Raw genomic sequence first — 25,931 nt, 5'->3', positions numbered from 1 at the left:
TTAAAAAAACTAGCAACAACAAATGTTGGCGAGGATGTGGAGAAAAAGGAACTCTTGTGCACTGTTGGTGGGAGTGCAAACTGGTCCAACCACTATGGAGAGCTGTGTGGAGATTTCTGGACCTACTAAACATAGAGCTTCCATATGATCCAGCAATTCCACTCCTAGGTATTTACCCAAAGGACACAGAAACATCAATTCCAAAGAGCACCTGCACTCCTATGTTTATAGCAGCACTGTTTACAATAGCTAAGCTTTGGAAACAACCCAAATGCCCAAAAATAGATGACTGGATCAAGAAGATGTGGTACATATATACCATGGAATATTACTCAGCATTCAAAAAAGATAAACACATGCAATTTGCAGCAACATGGATGGCACTGGAAGGGATCATGCTCAGCGAAATAAGCCAAAAAGAAAAAGAAAAATACCGGATGGTCTCACTCATAGCAGGAATCTAGAAAACTTAAATAAGGGACCAGGAAAATGAATATAAGAAAGTGAAAATCAAAATCAACAAAAAACTATGAACCAGAGACACTTTTTGGGGGCTGGGGGCGGGAGGGGAAGGATTGGGGTCAGAATGGGGCGTTTGCAATTGTATGGGGGAATATAAAAATAAAATTTAATATTTAAAAAAAAAAAAAAAAAAAAAAGCTAAAAAATACCCCAGGAAACTAAAGAAAAAAAAAAAAAAAAGAGTAAGTATAAAAAGCTGAAAGCATAAAGAATACTTGTTTTAAAGGATCTTTGGTCAATTAAGTGAGTTAATATATACAGAGCATTTAGAGCAGGGCCTAGAGTATACCACATGCTCAATAAATACATGATTATTACTAAAATATATCCTGAGATCAACTGAAGTCACCCATTCTCTTTAATATCCACATAAGATAAGCTAAACTGTCATGCCCTGCCTGTGAAAAATATAGTGCATTATATTCCAGTTATCATTACATTCTCCTCAGTCATCTCTTATTCAGATGGGCACAAATGGCTTTTTGTCTCACAAATACTTTTCTTCTAAATACCTGTACCTTCCCCTTCTCTTAAATTTCCATACTTTGGCATGTGTAGCGGGTTTCCCAAAACGTTTGGGGAGATGGAAGAAATTAACATTATCGAAATGCAAACAACTAAGAAAAGTGAATCCCCTGCTTTCTAAAAATCATTGACTTCTCTGCTGTGGTAATCAGTTGCTCTCAACCTCTACTTTCTCTTTGCTCTCAGGACAATCACCAATAACCACAACAGCAAAAACAAACAATTAAAAAAATTCCTCCTGTATTTTAATGCAGAGAACTCAATCTCTCCAGCCCAAATACCCACAAACTCAAGCTCCAGGTCAGCACAGGAAAGGTGAAGTTGAAATGATTATTTGTACAGCCTGATGGATCTCTTTATTAGGAAGTATTCCTCCTTCCAGGCTGCATCTGAAGGGAGGGGTAGTTTTGGCCCTCAGGTCACACACACACACACACACACACACACACAGTGGCATTCCTGTAGATGTTCGAAGAGAAACCATGATAAAAGAAATGATTCCTAACTGCATCTAAATCTCAACACAAACTGATTATATAAACAAACATATAAATGCACACAAATATATTCTGTTATATATCACATACAAATATATAATATAATACATATATATTCTGTTGTTCAATCCTGTATGAAAATGTGGTGTTTTCTAGACTCCAGACTAATGTGCCTGAGGAAAAATTAGAAGCCATCCAGGGATTCACCTATTGGTAGCAGTAGCACTAAAATCACGGATGTGAGTATACTGAAGTAAGTTCAGTTCCAATCATATGATGTTAGAGCACAAACTGTGCTGGGACCCAGCAGTTCCTGACAAGGTGAGTTCTAACTCAGGGACCTGATAAAATCTCTGAGCTCCTCAGAGCTCTGCACTGCATCATCTATACTATATCAGTTCCCCACTTCCAATGCTTTATTATATTTTCCCAAATACAAGTAGAAGCTGGAATATGTTAGAAGGAACAGTTGATACAGTGGAAAGCACATGAGCTTAAGAGTCAAAACTGAGTTATGATCCAAAGTCTATGTATGAGCAAATAAAAACAAAGCCAGGGCCTCTCTGGTGGTGCAAGGGGTTGCCTCAGCACCGTGAGGTTGTCAGCAGCCACTGCAGCATGCATTTGATCCCTGGCCAGGGAGCTAACCCACATGGCACAGCAGACCTCTCCTGTCTCGCCCGTGGCTCCCCTCACCAGTGTATTTCAGTCAGTCTGCCTGTTCTGCTTCCCCACTCTGTCTCTGGTGAATCCTCTCACCCCTGACACCTCTAGCTTACTCCCCAGCTCTTGTATGCATAAGTAAATCAAATAAGTGTTGACAAAAAAATTATTTTCTTGCCACACCATTGTGAAGATTAGTTGAAATAAAATACAAAACAAGTTTTGGCAAAATATATTCATTTTATGTTATAGAATTAGAAATGATGGATTGTTTAAACATTTGATTATTGAGATAAGGATTTTAATACAATCAACTCCAAAGGAAATTTAAATTTCCAAGATGAAATCATTTCAAGAGGAACATCATCCATAAATATTTGTAGATTATATTTTAAAAATTGTGATTTAATCGCACTCTGCAATATAAATTAAAATTATATTGTTGCTTATATAATTTATTATGTAGCAAAAACATCACTAGTAGTTCTGATAATGATTGTTTAACACTTTAATAAATTCTTTTATTGGTGAGACACAGTTACAATTTGTCAAAGGTGAAATGATTATTCCCAGTTTTCAACTGGGAATGTTGCTAACAGAACTTTTCTGAAGTCTGCCAAAGTCTGCTTCACTCTACTATTGGAGTCTAAGCCACCAAATTCAATGCTAAAATTTGAGTTGAGATTATTGATTAAAGCCATAGCTCTTTTTGTTCTCCTAGGTATTTTATGATGGATAGATTCAAATAGATATTTATCTTTCCCATGGAGAATATGGAATTGAAATAGTAGGTCATTTTAAGTAATTCCCTTCATGCTACCATGCAATGGAACATAAGTCTAATCTTCAATGAGCTTAAACAAAATAACATACTGAATTACCTTAGGCCTGCTCCCTACCATTGGGTCCCCAATGAGAGGTCTGACCTCATGTGAATACATGTGAATATATGAGGTCATGTATATCTTTCTAACAACCTCTGTTTTCCTTTTCATTGACCATCTGGTTCTCTCTACCCAAGACTATATGGAAAATGAGGATCACCAAACACAAGTGACTAATCATGTCTAAAGCCTATCTCCCAAACTGAAAATCCCCATCATCATGGTAATAAGAGTCATTAAGAATGTAGAGTTCCAGAAATTAATTTCATTTTTGATCGGGTTGAATATTCTGACATATGGCTCCATTGATGACTCCAATTTCTCTTTCTCAGATGTTGGCATAGTTATTCTAATCTCTCTCACGTCCCTCACAGGCACATTTTCCTGTCCCTAGAATTTGTTTCTTAGCCCCCATTTTTTCTTTAATGCAGATATTGTGAGTGAGCCATACATTTCTTTATCTTCAACTACCACTGTATAGATCAGGTTTTTTTTTTAGGAGACAAAAGCTATATCAACCATTTAATAGAAAAGAAAAAAAAAACCTGTTAGCTGTCTATTAGGACATGATAAAAGCCAAGGAAGGACAGTTTCTCCTGTTAAATCTAGTCTGGGATGAAAGAGAAGAGGCAGGAATAGTTAAAGCTCACATGCTTGAAAGAGTCTGTGGAGCAGGGACTTTGCTCTGTGAGGAGGAAGTACTTTTCAGCTATTACTGAGTGTTCAAGAGATTGAAGGACAAATTCCACTGAACCGTGACTCAGTATTCTGAGGATGAAGCACAGTTTGGCTTTGGAGTTTTCTAAAGGAATATGCTGAGACTGACTTAATCTCATGGAAAAATTGCAAACTGTAATCTACTGTTTCTTGTGGAATCAATTGTTACCCACCTGTGTGAAGAGCTATCACCTGACTGGAACCGCAAGCAAACAGAAAGGGACAAATCTATATTTACTTATCCAATCTTCTAGGCTTTTTCTAGTGCTTCTTACTGACAAAGTAAAATAGGTACCAACTGGCAAAGTTTATAGAAATCTAACCTCAGTATTAAAAGCATAGTATACACTGTGGGTTTGAATCTGAAAGATAATATGTTAATAAGCCATTACGGAGCGGACATTGGTTGTCCAACAATTATACACAGTTCTATATGAACTTGACTTTGAAATAATAATAGAAACCATATTTCTGTTTTTGACTCAAAAAAATCATTTCTATGTTCAAAGGCATTCTGAAACTTTTTCAGAAGGAGGAGTAGAAGCCAATTTCCCAATAGTGATTGAATTCATCTCTGAAAGATAACAGTGGTATCCACTTCAACTGAAGTTATCCATGACTTAGTTCCCATGGGCCAGCTATCAGCCTGTGTTTACTGAAACCCCTGAAGATTTTTAATCTGGAAGAGTCTGTGTCATTGACATGCTGCCCTGGGATAGCAAAGTACCATGGCTACTGAAAAATTGGTTGGGGACCCAGAACATGATAAAATGGTTACTCAGTGGAGTATTAAATGCAACATTTTAAAATATGCTACCAAAAATATACATACAAACAAGACCTGGAAGATGTTTCTGAAAGTTAATTAATAACAACAATATATGTTGAGAGATGAGAGAAGAGGAAAAGGGAGAAGAGGATAGGAGAAAGGAAAGTAGAAAAGAATGAAAACAAAGAATACCTCTGCAATAGTAGTAGTTATCTCTAAAAGGCACTATGAGTAAATATTTTCTACTCAGACTTTGATGAATTTTACAAATTTTCCATAAAGAGTATATGCTACTTTTATAATTAGAAGAAATTGCATATAAGAGAAGAAATTAAAGATACTTACTTGGGTGAGGTGGTTTCCTTTGGACAAGATGACTTTAGGCTCTTAAAAAACACTTGGGTTCCTCTAGAAGGGAACAAGTTCAGTTTATATAGCCTAATTTCAGTAAAGCCTTGTAACAGCAACATACTCATATAATCACTTACTATACAGTATTATTTTTATTATTCTTTCCTTATAAAATTTCTAGTGTCAAGAATTGTGAAAGATTGATAAATATTTGTTAGTATCAGCAGCCAGAAATGATCATTTCTGTAGATATTCTCTAATCTCAGATAACAAAAATATTAACGTTGCCAATATGCTAACCATAAAATTTTGCTAATCACAACTATTAATGCTGACATTTTAATGATGAATGAATCATTGTAGCAGAGAATTATGATGTCTTAGGCCATCCATGATTTTGTGCTTTTTTAACCTATATCTCCTTTCCATATGTCCTACCTATGTTCTATTAACATATCTAATTCTTACCTGTTTATTGAGTGAGAAAAGCAATTTCCTGCAGCAGTCAATTTCAGTGGGATCATCCCCTAGAAGTGGTATAAGTAGACATGAAATCTTAGTTAAGTAAAGAATATTTCATTAGCTTTGGTATAGCAATTTACTATAAAAATTGACATGTTGGCTGACTTAACATTCTGGTGGTTTGTTTATTTTAAAATAATTTATGAGAGGAAAAGATAATGCAAGCTCTCCTTGAATTCTGTTTAATGTTTGGAAGAAAGGTTGTGTTAGGCTTCTCCTTGCTAGATAAAGAAAGTGAGAGTAACTGGAGAGCCCCAGATATTCATATCACCTCCATAAGTAGCATATTTACACCAGTGTTCATGTAGAAAAAAATAATATTGTTTTATATCCAGAATTAATATTTTGCTATAGCAATATTTTATTCTCAGTGACTTAATTTTAACAGCTAAAGAGAAGGATAGTCTACGTTTTATCTTACTCTGAGATACCATCTGGATTCAAGCCTCTTGACCTCTCTGAATTATTCTGAATGTTGCCATATTCTGCCATGGACTTCATACTTCTGAGAGGAGTCGAAGTTAATGTAGAGGTAGTACATGGTATTTGAATTAAACTAGTACATTTCATAGAAGCAATTTTTGCTACTTAGAAGGGGAAAGAATGTAAATTCCATGATTTTGTCATTGTGGGGAGTCATGAAATGCCATCGTGATAATGTTAGTATACCACTTTGCTGTTGAGGAAACACAAGATTTAATATGTGTCTTTTAAAATGTATGAGTCGTTATACATATATATATATATATATATAAAGGGAAAGAGAATAAAAACAAATATGTCTACAAGTGTATATATTTATTTTTCTCCTTCCAGTTATTTCATTCTTAGAAGATTGAATAATTTAATTGAGATTGTTGCTTTAATTTGAAAAGAACTTTGGATTTTGGCATGAAAATATTTACAAATCAGGTATTTGTTTGAATTATTTCTTTATCTTTAAATTGTTTTTAAGTAATACTAAATCACAAAATGCTCAAACCTTTAATACCTTCAATGAACGCAAAAGATTATAGTATAAAGAATGGTTAAGGAAGATTTGCTCTGAGAAGAAGAGAAACCAATATGTTCATCTGTCCAAGTTAAGCAGTTTTATCTTCTGGTCCATTAGATTTGTCTTTCCTTAAATGAGAAGGTCCAATATTACCTACAGCAATAAATCTTAAAATGTAAATTTTCATAAATAAAAAGAGTATATAATTTAGAAATGTTTAAAAGGGTTAACTATCTTATTCCATTTTATATTTTAAGATAAAACACTCCTTTAAGTGAGAATTGCTTTTTTAAAAACCACTGACACCAAACATCTGCTTCTTCAGCTGATCTGCAACAGAGTAAAATAGAAAGAAAAAAAAAAGAACACCAACTTTGCAAAGTAGTCCCATTAAAAAAACTCTTAATTCTCTTAAAACTATTCCTGTTTATGGTGAGAAAAAAATAAAAATATCCTAAATATTAAGAAGTGAAATAAAGGCGAGACTGAGATGAAATTCCAACGAAGAGTATCTGATCAATTCTAATGAACGGGGCAGAATAAAATTGCAAATCAAAAACTAAAGCAAGCTGAAAAAATCTACTGTACCAAGTAGAAAACTGAACCCAACTCTTTTTTATGCACTTTAAATTATGCAAATGAAAACTATATTTGTTAGTATTCACATTAGAATACTGTATATGTTTTTAATCAAAATGTTTAAGTCTGACTAATTCTTCATTCTACTTACAATTTCATTTAACTTGAGGAAGAAAGTAATCGATTAATCAATACAATCTGTGTTGGTTTACCTAAATAGAGCAGTTGGCAGAAAGTAGGGACTTTTGAACCAACTGTTTTGTTATCTAAGAGATGCTGTGGTCCATGGAGTAATTTCTAAGGGGCATATATATTGATGTAACCCATTTCAGCTCTTGCTAAGAGTTACACAAATAAACTGGACAAAAATCCCCATTTCAGGAAAGTAGTTCTTGATTTAAAGTGCCAATAAATGTGACATTTAATCGTGTGTCAATATAGTTATCTTTTAAAAGCTTCTATGAACAAGCCTAAAGCCAGATAATCGGAATCATTATCACTAGAGAAATAAGGGATATTGGTAAATGCTATGTCACAGAGGGTAAGGGTAGACTCTATCAGCTGTAATAGCACCACATTGCTCTTGTTTTCAACACCATTGTGCCAAAGATCATTATGCAGCAGATATTTTACAAAGATGTTCCATCCTTTATGAAACTTTCTAAAAAATTAACATTTTCAATTTCCAATAATGATATATTTTCTAATTGCCTCACAATAAAGGAAATAGTTTTGAGTTTAAGAATACAACTCATTGTGAAAAGGACTTTTATTTCCTTTGCTTCATTATCTCTGTTTTACAGAAGCAAAAATAAATATGAAGTAGGGATATATTAAGGATCAATGGCTTGGGTTACAGAGCTCTCAAAGTCTCAAAGAACTGTGCTATGGAAATTTTATATCCTATTGCCACCTTTTAAGTAAATGGGATCTCAGACCCTTCAGAGAGTTGGATAATCCCTTTAAATCCTTAAAGGTTTGAATAATAGATATAAGAATACTGGTGTTTAGTAAATATAATTTGATAACTGTGTAAGGATAAAGTGCTGTGTAACTATACTTTCAAAAAGAACAGTGAAGGAAACAAAAACTTAGAATAGTCATGTGATAACATGAAAAGCCAGACTGCATTCTGTAAAGACTGAGCAAGTGTTGGGGATATAAAAAAATGTCCAGTGAAATGGGAAATAGAGATAGGGACTGTGACAAAGAGTTAAAGACAAAGCAAGGAATTAAAAGGCAACAATAGTGATCTACAAGTTTAGGATCACAGACATTAGCAATATTATAGATGCTTAGAAGATATATTTGCCAAGATGATCGTAATCCTGATCTTTCCCATAACATCTCTGGGTTGCTTTACCATCAAGATGTGGTGGTTAGAAATTGGTGTCTGGTGCCAGACTCTCCAGTTTCAAATCCCAGTTTGGCCACATATTGGTTGTGTGACATACACTTGTTACCAATATTCCCTCTGCTTTTTTGATATTCATCTTGAAATGGAGATAATAGTCCTGTCTGCTTTTGATGTTTTTCATGTATATTAAATGCATTATTGTGTATAAATATATGTTGAGCGCTTAAAACAGTGACATGCATGGTGTGAGTGAATTTTTGGACATTCTGAGACAGAGATAGTAATATATATGAATGATGTTATATCGTTAATCCATGAGCCAAACAATCTACAAGTACTAGCTGAGTGCCAAAACATAAATAAGCTTTACAGAGAATTCAACATGGGGAAAAGACAACCTATGAATCTGAAGAAATAAAAATTTCACTAGCTACATAGCAAATAGAGATTGAAAGAAAATGCTAGTATTTAAGTAATATGAAAATTAAAGAGGCATTACCTAGAAACCATACATTAGTTATTTAAAGATCATGCTGCTTTTGAATAGTGAGCTGGTTTCCGTTGACTCTGACATGACAGGTGTTTAGCTATAATCATGATATTCAGATACAAACCTATGCTGACCTCCCAAGTCTCCCCAATCACCACTTTTTCCCCTCTAAAAAAAAATACCAGCTTTGAGTTTGTAATGTCCTATTTAAGGTTCAGTTGCTGTTTCCATTATAAACTTTGCTATTCCAGATTAAAACTTGTCACCTTTAATTTGCATCAAGATAAAATTTTGGCATATATTTGTCAGTCTTAATGCAAATTATTATTTTAGAAAAGTCTGCAGTGGGCCTCCCCGGTGGCGCAGCGGTTGAGCGCTGGGTTGCGAAGCTCCCCGCCGCCTCTGCGGCGCCGGTTCAATCCCTGGCTGCTCCCCGGCCACTGGAGGAGGGTCCCACACGGTGCGCAGACCTCTCCTGCCACCCGCTGCTCCCCTCAGCAGTGTACTTCGGTCCTTCTGCCTGCTCTGCTCCCTGCTCTGGCTCTGGTGAATTCTCTCACCCTCCCGTGCTTCTGACTGTACCCAGTGCATGTATAAAACAAAACAAATAAATAAAATACGTGCCTCTTTAAAAAAAAAAAAAAAAAAAAAAAAAAAAAGATATTTTAAAAAAAAAAAAAAAAAGAAAAGTCTGCAGTGAGTAAAATGAGGAGTCTGTTATCTTAGATATCTGTTGAAGAATTACAAATAAAATAACCACTCCTCTTTCTTGACCTTCAGTTTGACAATGTGGTAGATGCATTCCATCGTCTAATAAGACAACTTATCTTTAATAAGAATATAAACCATTTTAATATGGATTTCCAAATGTCTAAATTTGAAATATTGTAAGATCCTTGGGAATAGGAAAATCACTTTTCTTTGGAAATATGCATTTAAATAAGTATAATAATAATTCACAATACTTTAAGTACATACTTTTTATTGGAGACTGCTCTCAGACTATTTATTCATATTTTTTAACCCTTGCAATTATCTTGTGACCAAGTTATTATTATCTCATTCCTGAGATAAGGAAATTGAAAAACAAGATAGTTAAGTAATTTCCTCAAGTCATGTTGCTAAGAGGAGGAACCAGAATAGAAATCTTGTCTACTTATCTTTGAAGTCTATTTTAATTACTGGGAAACACTGATCATTTAGACACGTACGATAGATATATACTGGGTGGCAGTATGATATAAAGATTTGATACACGGAGACTGAGCTCAGTCTGCCTGAGATAAAATCTCATTTCCACCACTTCTAGCTGATGATATTGGGAGTGTACTTACACTGTGTCTAGCACATAATAGGTGCTAAATAAATAATAGCTATTATTGTTTTCAAAATATATAGAATTTGTGGAAGCTTGCCACAAGGAAGGAGAGTGATAGGAGACACCTTAGAGAGACAGGGAGACAGGGACACACATCTTGTAAGACCTTGAAGGCCATTGGAAGGACTTTGACCTTTACTCTGAGTATAATCTAAAGTCACCAGAGAATTCTAACAAGAGAAGTATCGTGATCTAAATTAAGTTTTTGTGATTACTCTGACTGCTGGGGGGAAATAAATTCTGGGAGAGCAAAAGAGCAGAAAGAACTGGTAAGTATCTCTTGCAGTAATCTGAGGGAGAAATGCCAGTTGTTTAGAACAGGATTACAACAATGGAGGGAGTTAAGAAAAAATTGGATTTTTTTATAAATTAGACATGAAGAATGACAGAAAAGAAAAATTTTTTGGTTTTTTTGGTAATAGTTTAGCCTGAGCAACTCTAAAAACAAGATTAATGACTTCAATAATTAATATCTAATAATATTAATAATTTATTAACTTTGATAATTTGATTGTTATGGCTAAAATTAATTATGCTCTTAGGCCTTCTGTACCCTAGTGAATATGCTAAGGATTAAATAAAGACCACCAATTGTATTGCTTAGACAAAAGATGCCAGGCAAACCATTTAATAAGTTGTCTGATGTTCTGATGTCACACTCTAGCTATTCTGTTGATATAAAAACTGATGACTAATGAGTTACTCATAGAGTGAGAGGCCTCCAGGTCACATAGAAGGCTCATCATGAAGCGTGCTTGGATCTATTATTATACATGAGTAACCAATATGTTAAACTATCACAACTCAGAGGTAGAAACATGAAAAATTATTGAATTTCCCTTCAAACTAGTCATGTATTCTAGAAAAATCCCATTGTTTTCTTGTCTTTTCACTTTTGCAAAGTTCAGTGTAGAACAGTCTAAAATGTCCATCACATACCTGCATCAAAGTTTTCCCTGTTGATATTACCAGCTGGCTTCAGATGAGTGTTTAGATGTGTGTGTCATTAGTTTGCAGTAGTTCATCCCAAGTCTTAGAGAAGCTCCCTCATGGCCTGGATTCACCAAGACAGCACAAGTCTGTCTCCTTCAAATGCCCTTAACCCAAAGAGAAAATCCTGCATTCTTATGATATGTCAGTCATTTTTTTCCTCTATATTGCCACTTATCTCCAATCTTTTTTTTTTTTTTTTGGCTCAGGCAGGCTCACAGTCTACAAGTCCATTGATGAAACAATTGTCATCTAGGTAAGGAATGAGATGCCAACTTGCAGGTACCTTCAATCTCTGGAGAGAAAATTCCCGTGGACTCTCCTTCCCTGACTTGGTGTTGTGAAGACCACAGCATTCCTGATAACCAGATCATTTGCTGCCTCTTACTCTTCCTTGCTTTAGTTATTTTTTACTAGCCTAATATGGAGTTGTGGTGGTGAATGTTGGACAAAGGTATCAAAATTAATCCACAGACCACTGAGCAATAAACCTCAAGGGAGTAGCTTGGCGCCTATTGCTGTCAGCTCTCTTCAGAGTAAGGTATCTATAACATCTCTGTCCTCAATTTTTGGCCCAAGTTAGCAATATAAGTCAACAAGAAAAACCCCACACATACCCAGCCATATATGATTAAGATTCTGAAAGCTTCCCAAATGGTGTTCTTGAAGCAGTTATTCCAAAAGTGAGTGAATAACTCACAATCACCTCCAGAAGGTGGAAAGTAATGCTGAAATCTACTGTCAATACTTGTTCTTTAATTATACACCCCCACACCCACCCAACCACCATAACTACCCTCAGACAATTAGTGTCTGAGGGACATGTCAGAATGGACATGCTTATTCCTCCAAAAATGGGTGTATTGTGTCTTTGGGAAGAAAATAAAAAATTGAAAATGGAAGAAGTTTGCATACTGCTGAGCTCTTGACACTGCCTGTTGAGTAAAATGTGGTCACTAATCAGAATTTAAAAGAGGTCCCTCTGATTGGCAAGCAGCCAGGATCAGAGATATGAGGGGTACAATTAGATGTGTATTTAAGATATGCTTCTAGTGAATTTTTTCCCTTTCTACATTGGGAAGCATATTTGGCTTTAAAAGTGGTTCCCTGTTGGGATTCTTTCTAATTGTTCTTTTATCCTGATTGGCCACTCTCATTATTTGTCCTTCTCCAGCTGTCCTTGTTTTGTCTGGTATCATCAGATTCTTATGCAAATGAAGTATCCTTGTAAGTTGATTAGAGAAGTTGTTTAGAAAATAGAGTTCCAAAATGCTGAGATAGGAATCACTGGTCTTTCCCTCCACTTCACATGGGCTAATTGTATGCTTATCCAGAGTAAGAAAGGCAGAAATGATGGACTCCAAGTAACCATTATTTAACATGACACACTTGAACTGACAAACAATCACACGTGCCAAATACATCTTTCCTACGATCGGCATCTCCAGAAAAGTCTGATCGTGTATGTAAAATAATTAGATTTTGTTCAGTAATCAAACTCAATCAAATGAATTCTGTGTGAACTACTTTTATTCCCACGATGAGAAATGTGTGTCATATCCTCTGTAAATTTGCATATTTTTCCATAAACCTAAAACCAATCAATTTTGAAGAGTTATGATAATATAAAGAATCTGAGGCAATTACATGTCTTTTAAACAGGGATTCTAAATGCATTTCACTGCTGGTATTCATGTAGTAAAGTAGTCAAAACTTCTTTAACCCTTTTCATGACATCTCAATTAAGCTGTAATGATTGAGGCTCAGGACATTTCTTAGGATTAATGACTGGCTGGGAAAGTGGATGGCCTGAGGTGAAGCCAAGGGCCATTAATTCCCTCTGGTCATTAATCCCCCAGGAAATGCCTCGGGCCTGGTTTGATATTAGCATTACAGGCTGCAAATATACTGTTGGATTTCCTGATTGGTTTTAAAATAATTTATTAAGATGTCATATTTTAATTTCTGCCCTGTATACTCAACATTTCCAAATTTCGATTCCTAGTTTTCCATCCTACAATGTTGATTACAGTGACATAATAGAAAATGGTTTCATTGGTCATATCACATATTTTCTATGAAATAGTCAAAACATGTTAAAGTTAGTTTCAGTGCTGAAGTTCCAAATGGCCATTCGTCCTTGTGATATTATTTGCTCGGCCACGACAGTGAGTAGTATTTTATTCCCATAAGTTTGTAGGAGGTTTTAGTTGGTATCATCTAAATTCATAAAAGATTTTGAACCCTACTCCTAATTTTGCCTGATATCTGATGCATATAAATCTATTCTTAATCTCTAAATAAATCTGTACTTTAGGTTTTAGTTAGAAAATAATCAAAACTTGCCCACAGAAATAATATTTACTGGAATCATCTGAAATGTGTATTTTTATCTACTCTTCTACAAACTTAACTTTAAACAGTGGGCCACTAAAGTTTGGGATAGAATTGCTATTGTTGAACTGTGCTTTGGTGTGTATCTGTATTAAATCTGAGAAAGTTTATTTTTAAGGAAATCTAGCAGAACCTGTTGTTTTTACTGTAAGCCTTTTGACAGATATTGCTTATTACATCAGTGCCCTTATGAGGGCAAGGAGACTTCATATCAGAAATAGCTGAGATTAACCTAGCTAAACCAGTGCCTTTTTACTTTTTGAGCACTGTGGAACTTACAACTGATCTTACTTCTGAACTTATTTCTTTTGTTTGACTGCTAGAAAGCATGAAGTCAAAAGTATAAGCCAGTGCTGGAAAATTTATAGAGCAGGTATTTTGAGCATAACTTTTACCTTGATTTTGTTTTCTTCTGTCCTACCTTAATTTTATCGTCCTCCCTTATTCACCTGCAAGTTCAGAATATGTGTCTTTGTCATCTGCTAATTCTATTTAGAATGAGGTGGGATATAATTAGTTAACCATTAACTGCTTTGAGCAACAAGATTTTCCCTCCTCCCCAGTGAAATGCTCATTTGTATTCATTCCTCACACCTAGTTTAGTCCTGTCTTCTTTTAATATGCGCCCCCTAGCAAACCTGCTTCAAGGCTTGTCAAGACAAACCCTAGTGGGGGGACCAGACCCACAATATCTAGAACTAGAACTTCCAGGGTTCATTCCCAATTTCGTCACTAACTCATTTGTAAGTATTCTTGTTTCCCACTGAATGCAGTTAACTTCAGAAAGGCAATTTTTGTAACAAATTGTTGCTTCTACTTTTTTAAAATAAATCTTTATTGACTGAAGATTTCCATCTTCGAATATCTACTTTAGATTATTAATTTCCAAGGACCATAGTCTGCCTCATAATATATAAAACATCACTTACAAATAGATGCTTATTAAGTTCTACTTTATTAAAATGTCAATGAAAAGCGACTTTTAATGGGGAAAAAAGAGAAAATGTAGTAAAAATAAATTAAGAGACTACTAGACCCTCCCAACACAGTGACTCTGTCAGGGCTAATACACAGACTCAGGCAGAGCAAAGGGTAAGAAGGAATATCTGTCCATCATTATCTGTCTGTCTCCTTACCACTATCTATATATTTGATGATTGCCATGAAATCCTTGAGTCAATTGAAGGTCCACGCAAGAACTACTACTTGGGCTTATTGATCTGAGTTGTGAAATGACAACACAAGGTCCCATTCTATCCTCAGATCAATGCTGCATGTGTGTGTTCCTGAAGCACATGGTATATGCTGTGTCTGTCTGGCAGAAACATTTGTGCTTAAAATACAGCCTGACAGTTCCCTGCCATCTTGCAAAACAGTGTGGCTTATTTAGAACAAATCTGTTATGACTGACCACAGAAAGATGCATGTGTGTTTCTGAGCCTCTCCCTATGAATAGGCAAAAGGACCATCTGGGCACGTGGCATTTACACATCTTTGAGCAAAGTTAGCATTCTGCCTCACAGTAAAATCCATCTCTCAGGGACTCTGTGGGTTTGTGATGCTTCCTGTAGAATGAAGGAGGAAAACAAATGCACTTCAGTAAAACAGAAGTATCTTTTTTTTCATCTGTCATAGCCACAGTTTGATAGTATCTGTATTTCATTTTCACTTCGGAATATCACGAGAGAGAAATGGCAGGAAGCAAGTTGCTTCCACACGGTTGTGAAAGAGAGTTGTTATATTTGGTTGTTCTCTGTGGCACATCTCTGTGAAATTTAAAAAAAAATCTAGCTACCACCCTGGTGGTTAGGGGGAAAAAATAATGTCCTTATCCTTTCCTAAGAAGAATTATTGCTAAAATAATAGAGTGCTCATAATGACATTCCCTTTTGCCTATTTTTATTAAAAATCAATTTGACTTATCATTCAGAAAAACACTTAGACAAATAACCTTAAAATATGTATTTTATTGGGCAGCGCAGATACTGGAAAACATGAATTAAGATAGATAATTATTTTATAATTTAAAGTTATTAAACTCTAAAAATCTTTAAATATTAAGGAACTCAAGGTTCTTGGCTTGGTCATAGAATAGCATGACTTTTAAAAAAATTCACCAGGATTTATATAACCAAATCAATTATAGATAATTTTTAGAAATAGTATTTTTTTCACCCAGAGCATTTTTTATTTCCTTTTTATAAAGTGAATTTGGTAATATATAGCTTATTGTTTTCACTATTCTAGATGAAAATATGTCTGTTATTTTAGAATAATGAATTAATTTAGAAAAAGTGAAACTTAATGTAGTGTTACTAACAAGGTGATCAGTTTGGAATTAACCTTTCGGTAAAGGAGGTATGTGACTATAAACTACAAGACTGATTTCAAATGTCCTTTCTCTTTAAAATTGGAAAAGACATTTCCCCTCTGATATTATCTCTTGAAACTTGTAAATCAGAGGGCAACTCAAAGAAGAATATCAACATATTTTATTGTAATGGCAACATTTACAAATTCATAAAATGTTTCATGCAGGCACCATTTTGAAAGACAATCACATGTGACTGTTGAGAAAAATGTCAACTGCTTTCTAGTCACATGCTCACTTAAACTTCCATTGTTTTCCTTCTAACATGTAAACTACTGGACTAAATTGTGGCAAAATCTTACATGTTTTAATTCAAACTAATTTTCCCTTACTGTCATTCTTCTTTGTGTCCAGAGTTCCTGCATTGATCTAGGTTAGAGGTCAGCAATTAGTGGGGTGGGAGGGTAGACAGATATTAAATATAGGCTTTGTGGGTCACAAGGCAAAATTGAGGGTATAGACCAAATACTTAACAGAAGAAAAAACTTCTGCCTTGCCCTACCTGTTTACCTGAGGTGGGTATTCCAGTTAGTAGAGATTAGAGTTCAGTTGCTGTCTAAAAAAGAATTTCTCAGGATGATGAAGGACTAGATAAAGGGAGAGGGGTCTTGCAGAAAGGTGGCTGCCATGTTCAGTTTCACTGTTTTTCTCATTGTGGCCATCTCCACTTGGGTAGCTGCCCAAAGGCAAAGCTACTCACTGGACTGAGATTCTTCCACACACCAATTGCCAACAACAGAGTATTCAATGTGTATGTAGCAACCGGCATGTGCTCTGGCAGTGGCAAGGTGTGACTGGAAAGCAAGGTGTGGAAGGAGATTGGGGAGTTAAATATTCTTTCCCCTACTGCTGCCTTCCTGGACCTTGGACTCTATGGTTGTTAATGCCTATTCATGGAGTAGTGTCCACAACTATACAAAAAAACAGACTGCACAACAGATTTGGCCCATTCATGGTTTATGAACCTATGGTGTAGATTATCATTTGTCTACAATCTTTGTTTTACTCATTCCCAAAAATAGACTATCCCTCTGAAAAATCCTCCTTGCTGCAACAAATAGATAATAGGCCTGGAAATATCTTGAAATCATCCTCAGGAAGCATTTTGGGATCTAGTTACTGTTGCATCCAATAAATTATTTTAGGTCTATTTCAGATCCTCCCTTTATCAGTTCCTCACTTTCTTCCTTAATTCAGCAGAAAAATAAATCAATCTAATTTCCTTCATGAAAGCAAAAAATCAAATGGCACTGTGATTTAGAACAGTGGTTAGCAAACTGTTAGCCCATGGGACAAAGTCAGTCACCCCCTCCCCATTTTTGGATAGCCAGCTAAAAATGATTTGTACATTTTTAAATGGTTGGGGAAAAAAATCAAAAGAAATACTATTTTGTGACACATGAAAATTTATGAAATTCAAATTTTAGTGTCCATAAATAAAGTTTTATTGGAATACGGCCATGCTTATTCATTTACATATTATCTATGGCTGCTTTGCACTAAATGGCAGAGTTGAGTAGTTGCGACAGAGACCGTATGGCCTGCAAAGCCTAAAATATTTACTATCTGGCCCTTTACAGGAAAAAAAAATACCAACCAGTGGTTTAGAGTATGACTTTAAAATCATACTATGCCTAAAAAAAAAAAAAAAAAAAAAAATCATACTATGCCTGTTGTAATCTCTCCTCACCATTTTAGCGCTCCATTCTCTTGGACAATTTACTTAACCTCTCTCAGTTTCCTCATCTATGAAATAATAATACAATAGTACCTACTTCATAGATTAATATGAAGAATAACTGTATTCATCTGTGTGAGCAACCTAGGCTAGACAGGCATGTAGTAGGCAGTCAATAAATGTTAACTACTTTTATTGTGCTTTTAAAATGATGAATGCCAGGGACAGGAAGAAGGGAACATAGAATGATATACATTTTATTTACACAAATGTGCATAATAATAAAACACATTTGCTGTTCCATCTATAAGAAGCAATCATATGACAAGAGATTTTGTATTTTTTACATGGACTATTTGGTATTTTATATATTAATGCAAAATGCTTATCTGGCAATATATATTTTATACAGAACATGGAAGACATTGTGACTCCTTCTAGAAGATATCACTGAGGGAACAAAGTTCAAACACAAAGGACAGAAGTAACTTTAAAGATTTCTATCTCTAACAAAAAATTTAGGAGACATGCAAATTTTCCTAATATTTTAATAGTTAATCAATATATTGAATTGTCTTGAAAAATTCTACTGAACCTTAATAATAAACAAAACAACACAAAGAAACCAGTTGCATTTCTAGTTAGTAGCAATGAACTATCTGAAAGAGAAGTTAAGAACACAATTCCATCTATTATAGCATCAAAAAAATGAAATACTTAGAAACAAAGTTTTTAAGGAAGTGAAGGAAAAATCCTAAGAAAAACAAAGCTACTGAAGGTGTATCCACCAATATTCCTTCAACCAAGTTTTGACAAGGTCCCAAGGGAGGAAGATTCATCTCTTCAATAAACAGAATTGCAAAAACTGGATAGCCACATGCTAAAGAATGGAACTATACCCATATCGTACACCATTCACAAAAGACACCTCACAATGGATCAAAGACTTAAAATGTAAGACCTGAATCTCTTAAGCTCCTGCAAGAAAAGACAAGGGAAAATGATCTTTGACATTGGTCTTGGTAATAATTTGTTCATTAAGACCACAAAGGCACAAACTTAGGTGACAAAACCTAAAATAAGTGACTGGGACTACATTAAATGAAAGATACTCTGTAACGTAAAAGAAACAATCATAAAATTGAAAAGACAACCTATACAATGGGAAAGAAAGTATTTGTAATCCATATATCTGACAAGGGGTTAATATCCAAATTATATAAAGAACTCACAACTTAATAACAAAAAAAGTAAATACTCCCATTTTTAAAAGGTAAAGAACCTCAACAGACATTTTTCCAAAGATGACATACAAATGGTCAACAGGTATATGAAAAGACTAATCAGCATGACTCATCATCAGGGAAATCCTGCCATTAGCAACAACCAACAATAAATGAACCTAGAAGACACTATACTAAGTGAAATATTTCAGATAAGCACACACACACAAATATTATATGGTCTTAAATAAGTAAGCGGGATCTTTCAGAGGATAAAATGATGAATGCCAGGCACGGGAAGAAGGAATCATAGAATGATATACATCAAAGAACACAAATTTCAATTGTAAGAAGACTAAATTCTGAGGATCTAATATACAGCATGATGACTACAGTTAATAATATATTTGAGGGCCTCCCTGGTGGCACAAGGTGTTAAGATACAACCTGTGGAGCAATCTGCAGCACAAGTTCGATCCCCTGGCCAGCCAGGGAGCTACCCACATGGTGCAGCAGACTTCTCCTGATTCATCCACTGCTCCCCTCAGCAGTGTGTTCAGTCAATCTGCCTGTTCTGTTCCTCACTCTGTCTCTGGTAAATCCTCTAACCATCCACACCTCTGGCCTGTACCCCAGTTCTTATATGCATAAATAAATAAATAAATCTTTAATATATATATATGTATTTGAAAGTTACTGAAAATAGATATTAAGCATTCCTTACACACACAGACAACAGAGTTAACTATGTGAGGTAATATACATGTTAATTATCTTAATCTTGGTTGTCATTCTACTATATATATATATATCAAATCATCATGTTGTATACTTTAAATATATACAATTATTATATGGCTGAATGACAAATCATAATTTAGCTTGTGTTTCTTCTCGCTAATATCAGGGATTACAAATAGACTTGAAATTTCCTATGCTAATCTATAATAATGTAATGATAAAAACAAACATTTAAAAAGTACTGCAACACTATGTTTCCATAAAGCTAATGAGAATATAAACATTTCCTATCCCATGTTTCAATAAAATTTTATTTGAACCTTCATAATAATTCCTAACAGACCCTCCCAGCTATGCACAATTAATAAATGTATTTATATTATTCTACACATCACATTCCAAGCATTGGAGGTGAAGGAGCAGTCTCTTCTACCTTTGGATTACATATGATTCTTAGATAGTAATTTATATGTAGTCAATACTAGACAAATGTTTGTTTAGTTGAATTTAGTCAATAAAAACTTACTAACATACACACAGCCATTATGTCATAAATGTATAATGCCACATACTAATCTTCACACTTAGTAGTCGAGAATATAACTTCAGCTTACGTTTGTGATTTTTGTTTACCATCATTGTTATTTTATGCAAAGAGTGAGAGCTTTACCTTCAAAACCCAAGTCTATGTTAGCCTAAATTAACTGCCCATAGGACACAGCATATAATTCTCCATTACTGCAGCCCAAGCTGAACTTTATCAGAAGCTAATTCCAGAGAGGAGTGTTCCTGTTTCACTGTTCACCATTTTGGTTATAGCTTATCTTGTTCCTAATTCATTCACCAAGTGATGATTTATAGAACAGACCTTAACTCAGTCATATTGATCTGCCTCTTGTGGTTATTATGATGGAGTCAAATTTTACTGCATTTTCAAGATTAAAATTCTATGTAACCCTATCAAGTTTCCAACTAATACTTTCAATGACTCTCGATTCAGTGTAATTTCCTTTTTTATATAGCAATGGTCTTACATGTTTAAAAGAGAAATAGAATACCTAGGGAGTGACATTTTAAGTAAATGAAGGCCCTTATTAGAAATAAAAACAATTGTGTCAGTCCAAGTTGATACATGGGTTGCACTTCTGGATGTGATCATAATTCATTTTTTTAAATAAATGATTTTATGCTAGCATGTCCTGGCATTTACAAGGAGGTTAGGAGGTAGTTATGAATTTGCATATAAACAAAAAAATTAATACAAAGTCAAGCTTGTTTCATTGTAATTTTATTTAATGAACTATATTAAACTTTTAATTTGGGACAAATATCTCTGCAAACCGTCAGTCTCTGGATGAGGCTCCCATCTGCTCACCCTCTTCAACAAGGACCCTCCTTAGATCTTCCTCGAGTGATGGGAGTTATTAGAGAACATCATTCTCAGAGCCCAACTGCTTCACTTACAAGTATTTTTCTGTGCCTCTCTCCTTACTCTCAAAGATTTGTCCTTCCTCCTTTGGAGGTTACCCCTCCACTTGTGTCTTTCGACTCATTCCCTTTTGCTCAATTTATCCCTCTTCAATTTTCCCATCTCTGCCTTATCAACATGTCTTTGCCCAGGGAAACTCCCTATATTTGCTTACAAATTTATATATATATCAATCTCTTTATCCAACAAGTTCTCTTTAATTCTTTACTGCCCCTCGTTGGCTGGTCCTGCTTCTTTTTTCTTCACGCTAGTCCCTTAAACTGATATGACTTCCCTCATTTTTATACACCTCCTACCCTCTCATTCCTATGTATACTTGCCTGACTTTATACATTCCTGAAAATGCAGTCTTGCAGATTTCTCAGTCTTGGTGAACTCTTTACAATCAAATTCAAGCCACCTCTCAGGTTTTTTAACCCTTTATGTCTCTAGAATTCTGGGAAATTCAATTAAAGCCAGCCTCTCCTATTTCCTCAAATATTAGCCAATCTCTCTGATTATTTTCTGTCTTTTCATTGACTTCTTTTTCTATTAACATTCATAAAAACAAAGTTATCTTCAACTCTGTTGAGTGCACTCTAGTTTTTCTTGCTTATGATTTCAACAGTTCTTCCATCATTAATTGCTGTGCATACCCTGTTCATGTAAACAGTAAGTGACTACGAAAGAAACTGATAATTTTTGTTTTTTTTTTTCACGGCCAAATTCAGGAAGAATTTTATTGTATTTGTAAATATCTCTTTGACCTTGAGAGAAATAAGATGACAAAGGGTTTTTGGAGTTTCCACTCACAAGGAAGATGTTTTTTTCTGATAGGGGAAAGAAGATGCAATAGTAACTTACCAGATATAAATTGGAGCTCCTCAATGCAGATGGGATCATCTATGCTCAGTCTCAGATCCCAGGTAGCCTCCTCCCCACCTCAGGCCAACCATCAGCAGAGAGCATGAAGACTGGCAGGGCCTCTCTGAGTGTACCCATATCATGGGTACCAGGACTCAAGAGCAGCATCATATGACACAAGAAGCAAAAGAAACTTTAACTTCAGTACAGATTCTCCCAAAACTCAAAGTCTAGAGCCTCCCAGTTTTCTAGCCCCTAGTAAGATTGTAAGATTCTTTTACAACCACTTTTAAAGTTGGAGGCTGTGAACCCTCCATAATAACTGAGGTCAAGTCTTCTGCCAACACGATAGGTTAAAAAAAATTGGAGCAAATTAAATTTTAGAGATATTTTAGAGATATAGATATGTTTAGTCTTAGGGCAACATTAATACTCCAAATTTATATTACCTGCTTCAACCTCTCTCCTGAATTTCAGTTCTCATAGCAGAATCTACATTTTCTCTGGAATATTGCATTATGACCTCTAAAGCAATTTATCTTACAGAAGGGTTAGATTTTAGGTCATAAATAATACTGCAGTGAACCTGCCTATGACCATGTCTTTCTTTTAGATTATTTTCATAAGATAAATTCCCAGGAGTGGGCTCACTAGGTGAGGAGCAGAGTCAGGTGTTGGACAAGAATTCAATAGGAAACTTAGTAAAAGAAGACAAATTGTTTATTGTATGTGAAACACTAAAATAAGTATAAAAGAAGGTTTTGGGATAGCAAAACCTATATTGTTCTTTCTTCTGTTCTTACACCTATACTCTCTCAAAAACATCAGCCTATCACTTAGTTCTTTCACCTTTATCACTCTAACTCAAGGTTTCCTCACCTCCTGACATTCTTTGTTGTGATGAGGAGGGGAGAAAGGAACTTTCCTGTGCATCTATGAGGTTTAATATCTCTGGTCTCTAACTACAAATGCCAGCAAACAGCCTCTATCCTAGCTATAACATTCTAAAATGTCTCCAGATATTGTGAAATGTCCCCTAGAGAGCTGGGGAGAGGAGTGTCCACTAAACTGTTAGGTCACAAAAGCAATTTTGTCACAGTTAGTTTAATTTGATGTTGCACGGAGGACTCAATTGTAAAACTTACATTTAACAGTATATTAAGTATTGTTGATATCACATCTCTTCACCATTTCTTTGAACTTCATTAGAACTCTATACCATCTCTAATCTCATCTTTCACTGAGTCTCACCTCATCGAAGATGAAGTAATTCCTAGATGTGGGATGAAAGATTAAAATATTTGTTGTTCATTACCTACACACACATACAATAACTGTATGTAGCAAATCTTATCAAAATAGCATTTTTTTCCAAAACACCCTGCTTTACTGAATCTCCATTCTCTGCGAATCTCACACTTTTGGCCTACTTCTTTCTGGTGGCATAACCCTTGTCTCATGACATCCAATCACTTTGGATGTCTGTTTTTGTTAGGCATTTTGGGTTCAAGGGAAAGATATGTACTTTAACTGGTAGCTGAAGGAACTGGAAATGTGCTGACTACCACGATGGTCAGTTAGAAAGTATTACCTCAGGAGTAGTGTGAGAAAAGACATGGGTGAAAGATCTCTTTACTAGAGCAAATAAAATGGCTAGAAAATTTCTCCAGTGGACAGGAAAGTTAATATTTTAAGAAGCACTATCTATAGGTTCAAACACCATACAAACTTGAGGAATTTAAAGTAACAAGAATCTTCGAACCTGGATAAAATCCAGAATAGAACTTGTATGTCAACCCTGCTAATGATTTAAATTCTCACATCATGATGGCCAACTTCTTTAATTCATTTTCTCTAAGGATAAATCTCTATGTTCTTTGGGTAAAATGAAAAACAAATGGATTTAGTCTTAGGGATCCTGGACTCTCCCAGTTTTTCTGCAGTTTTTCTCAGTGCTGCAATGCATGAGCCATAGTTCCCACACCCCTTGTCCCTCCCTCAAATGGGCAGTGTGAAGGTCGCCATCACGCTCATTAAAGGATTAGAAGCACCTAGAAAGGAGTCAGCCCACAAATATAACAGCTTAAATGCTAACCAGCTTTGTGGAGTTTGTTTGCGATGAAGAACTATTTTCAGGTTGCATTTCAGCCATTTATATTAAAATGCCATATCAGTGCAAAATAACAGAGTTGCTGTGGGCTGCCACCCAGCTGCTCATTTCCCTGTCAGAAGCTGTTTCTTTTCAGAGGTAATCTGGTAAGAGGCAACTTGCCACGTTAAGGAATATTAGTAGATGTCAAAAGAAAAGACTTCACACACACATGCACATAAATGTATTATTGCTGGGAAGAAAACAATACAAATTGATGTAATAGCCAGTTCAAATTTATTGGATCAAACTATGGAAGATTGAAACTTTTAAAGGTTTTGAAACATATTTTATTGAATTTTTTGCAGTAAGAATGGTTTAGTTCCAAGAAGTGTAATACTACCACCAAACTTTTGAATCAGAGATTCTGATGGAGAGAGCCCTTTTATTATTCATCTTTGAATCCCTAGCACCTCTAACGGGGTCATGGATAGGAGAGGTATTAAATATACATTTTATTTTGTTAAAAGTCATCTAGTCCTTCCCCAATAGATGACCTACCAGGTTTTTTTCATCTGAAATCTTACTCTATAGTTCTCCTGCCTACTGGGCATTATGACTGTGCTTCTGCCCTCTTAGCCCCAATGTGAATTCATCTTTTTCTCCCAAGACAATTCCTTTACCAGACACCTGGAATTCTATGGCAAATCTATTTACCTGATTAAGAAAACCTCAGCAGACTTTGGTTTCTCAGCTACTTTGTTCTGTTCACTCCTCCTCTAAAATCGCTTTCTGATTTCTCCATGTTACCACCCTAACTGTCCTCACACAGTGTAATGGAAATTCAGAGAACTGGCCTCTCCACACCACAGCGATGCCATCAGCAAGTCTCTTGGTTTCTTTGGACCTTAGTTTCTCTTCCAAAAGTGAAATTATAATGCAGACCCATGTTTTACAAACAGCAAGTCACAACCTGTGAGAAATCTTATAAAAAATACCACATACCATCATCATTTTCTCAATTTAAATACTGGCAAATGCCATCATCAATATTCAGATAAATATTGTTCTGTTAATTTTTTTGTAGTTTATATATATCTAGTAAAATGCATTTTTAAAGTAATTTTCTGCTTTTTATTCACAACTCATTTGTTTCAAGGAGAGTGTTGAAGTAGTTATAATGATAGGATATGGTACTTTATTCATATTTTCTGGTTTTTTTTTTATTTGAGAAAGACATTGAGTTTATAAGTGTGAGGAATCCACATGCAGTAAATACAAGTAAACCAAAGGGCAACAACCAAAAATGTTCAGACAACAAACATAATGACATTTAAAATCAGAAGGATATTTTGTTCATTTTTGATCATTTTAGCTACTTACCCAGTATGTTTTTTAAAAAGACAATGTAAGATATAACTATCTACTTATGAAATACATAGAAAAAAAAATAACTTGCTAAAAAATTCAAATTAATTTTAGTGGATAACATGGTTACTAAAATGCATTTCCTAACTATGGCACATGGTTAAAAAATCCTTAAAAGTCACTGCACTAGGTGATCTGCAGGTCCTTCTATTTATAAATTATGTGATTTTATTCTGGGCTTTTACCATTTCATGCATAGATTATATCAGTAGCCTTCTAACTATTCTTCCTGCCAACAGTCTCTTTCCTTTCCAATCCATCATTACACTACATCTAGGCTGATCTTAAGTAGCTTTTTCTAAGTGTAATTTCTTGGCTCAAAAATCCTTAAATTATTTCCCTTTAGAAAAAAAAAAATCCCCCAGAATCAGTTTAGAATCTAAAGTTCTCCACTACCTGGGCTCTTCTCTAATCCTCCTTCATAAAACTTGGTTTAT

At 35.0% G+C, this 25,931-nt stretch overlaps 1 long non-coding RNA gene across 8 annotated transcripts in view; it reads left to right on the top strand.

Annotated features, from left to right (window-relative positions):
* The window catches only part of LOC119255848 (uncharacterized), a 428,764-nt gene that overhangs the window by 400,630 nt on the left and 2,203 nt on the right, over positions 1-25,931 (top strand). For 3 of the 8 annotated variants that reach the window (XR_008553572.1, XR_008553566.1, XR_008553570.1), the window contains 4 exons: positions 1,701-1,797; positions 5,839-5,982; positions 6,267-6,362; positions 11,448-11,494. This is a non-coding gene — a long non-coding RNA (uncharacterized LOC119255848). The remainder of the gene's footprint in view (positions 1-1,700; positions 1,798-5,838; positions 5,983-6,266; positions 6,363-11,447; positions 11,495-25,931) is intronic. The other 5 variants (XR_008553568.1, XR_008553567.1, XR_008553569.1 and 2 more) reach the window with 5 other exon arrangements.

The sequence above is a fragment of the Talpa occidentalis genome, unplaced genomic scaffold, assembly GCF_014898055.3.
Source record: "Talpa occidentalis isolate TD23 unplaced genomic scaffold, MPIMG_talOcc4v2.1 talOcc4.3, whole genome shotgun sequence".
Taxonomy (NCBI): Eukaryota; Metazoa; Chordata; class Mammalia; order Eulipotyphla; family Talpidae; genus Talpa; species Talpa occidentalis.
This window is presented reverse-complemented; position numbering and strand designations above follow the sequence as displayed.